This window comes from Mesocricetus auratus, unplaced genomic scaffold (assembly GCF_017639785.1).
Source record: "Mesocricetus auratus isolate SY011 unplaced genomic scaffold, BCM_Maur_2.0 Super-Scaffold_100010, whole genome shotgun sequence".
NCBI classification, from domain to species: domain Eukaryota; kingdom Metazoa; phylum Chordata; class Mammalia; order Rodentia; family Cricetidae; genus Mesocricetus; species Mesocricetus auratus.
The window spans coordinates 7,244,646-7,247,074 of record NW_024429194.1 but is presented as its reverse complement, the minus strand read 5'-3'; the positions used below and the strand labels follow the sequence as shown (position 1 = coordinate 7,247,074).

The 2,429-nt window shown below is 46.2% G+C and overlaps 1 long non-coding RNA gene across 1 annotated transcript; it reads left to right on the top strand.

The window, feature by feature from the left end:
• The first annotated feature begins 635 nt into the window (after positions 1 to 635).
• On the top strand, positions 636 to 2,040 carry LOC121142598. Its single transcript, XR_005879614.1, has 3 exons — positions 636 to 868; positions 1,313 to 1,440; positions 1,954 to 2,040. It is a non-coding gene; the product is annotated as an uncharacterized LOC121142598 (long non-coding RNA).
• Positions 2,041 to 2,429: the final 389 nt, after the last annotated feature.

Here is a 2,429-nt window from a genome sequence, read left to right as displayed (position 1 = left end):
TCACATAGCTGGGAGTCAGTGATTATACCAGTGACACTCTAGTGTGTCTTTGTGTCACAAGAGTGTACCCACGTTGCCACTATAATTAGCCCAATTTTGGGGCTGGAGAGATGGCTCAGAGGTTAAGAGCACTGGCTGCTCCCCCAGAGGTCCTGAGTTCAATTCCCAGCAACCACATGGTGGCTCACAACCATCTACAATTCAATCTGGTGCCCTCTTTGTGGCGTGTAGACAGAACACTGTATATGTAATAAATAAATCTTTTTTAAAAAATTAGCCCAATTTTGCGTCCAAAAACAAACTTTATTTTGACTAGCTAATAAATTCTGAAGTAGGGTGGGTGGGGTGGACGTTTGCTGTCCTTGGAGTCAAGAGGAAAGTTTCCCTCAGCCTCATCACGGCTGAGTTGGGAAAGAAAAGCAAAGCAGCTGCTTGTGTTTCCGGTGTGGGTTGTTTTTAAGGAATTTTCACACAGGCACAGCCTCCTGTACCGTGGGTCACCGCTCCACGTGCGAGTTCAGGTGCCGGGGGTCCGCTGACCGGAAAGGGCCTGGACGCACTCCGACAGTCATTAGCTCAAAATCAAGCTGGAGATGATTCAGAGGGGGGCTGGCAGCGTCTGCCCACGTCACACCCCGCAACCTCGCCGCAGCCTCGCCTTCGAACACACCATCCGCACACTTGGCACGGCGCACGCCACCACAGCCGAGGCCAAAGACGCAGCCAGAAACAACCTGGGTTCCGATTCAAGACCTCTGGGTGCTGTGAGCTGCCGTGTTGTTACCGCGCTCACAGTTTTCCAGGCTTATAAAAACACATAATATCTAATCACAGAAAACCCTATTTTACCGCCATCACTCCGTATCATGTAAGTATCAACTTGGTATCGCTTTTGACTGTTATAACGGAACATTTAATTTTTAAAATTGCTTTTTGAGGGCTGGCAAGATGGCTCAGCGGGTAAAGGCAATTACCATGAAACCAAACATCGTGAGTTCGGTTTCTTGAACCTGAACAGAAAAAGAAAATAGACTTCCACACTGACTTCCAGTATCACACACGCACATGCACACACACACATATGCACACACACACCCACGCACACAAATAAGTTGTTTGAGTTCCTGCACTATTTCATATTTTAAAGGTTGTCAAGTGAACTTTAGCCTGTGATTGGGACAGAATTTACAATCCTCAGACATAATTCACCCATTTTACACTATACATTTATGCGAGGTGGCATCTCAAGGTGGGTGGTAAAGTCAAGACATTGATCAACCCTGAAAAATGTGACAACGCTTTATGTCCACAGCGCCAAATATTACACCCGGCTCTACGTCTGCAACACCCCAGACTTGTTCACCCCAGACTTGAGTATGTTGTAAACATAAGCACATCCCTCTCACTAATGTGAAAATCTGCTTTCATCTGTAATAGACGGTAAGAGTGTGTATGTCAAAGAATTAACGACAATGTCTTATGCATTATCAGGAAATGTTTGATATTCTGGTGGTCACGTAAAGATTTTTTTCAGGCAAAAATTTAGGCAACCCTGGAAGTAACGGTTTCAGCCTCCAGAGATAGGACCATACTGCCATCTAGTGGCAGGACAAAGTTTTACAATAATTGGTTTGGATGGATTTCCCTTAAGTAAAAAGTGAAAAAACAAAAAACAAAAAAAACTGCCTTTTAGGTTCACATAGTTTAACGTCACGAAAGGACCTGGAGGGCAGGGTGTGGGCATTGCTTCTGAGCACCAAACCCTTGAAGGTCCTTGCAGAAAATGCCACAAACCTGATTCTGACCTAAAACATAACGGGAGCCCTTGCTTGGATAGAGGCCCCACAGCTACCTCTGGTGGAGACTTCAAACTTAGCAGGGCCATGAACCTAAAATTAAGCTAGTAAGATTCTGGGGGCTCAGACACCCAGACATAGTCATCCCCTCTCATAGGCAGCTGTCTACAACATCAGCCCAGCCAATGACAGTCGGAGAACGCTAAATGGAAATCTCCAGAAATAAATAATTCATGTTTTAAAATGTTTGCTGTTACTTTTTAAACCTCTATCCAAGTTTTTTTCTCCCCTAGGCCAGCAATTCCACTTGACAACTGACTAGCAACACAAGCCGCGTACACAATAACCTGTAAGGAGATGGGCGGGTGGGTGTACGTGGTGGGGAGGAATCTGGTGACGCCCCCACTACCTCACACTGTCGGAACACAGTCCAGAATGGCGTTAGGTGGGGGGTATTCTGAGTGCGTGTAAGGCAAGAGTCTTGTGACCTCAGTTTCTTCAAACACACAGAACTGCTCTTGGAATGTCCTTGGGAGCCCTCCCAGCTGCCGGGGATAGGTTACTCCTTACACCTAGCTGCGGGTATTAGTTTAACCTGTATGGGAAAAAAAATGTCCTCGCCACGTGCCGCTT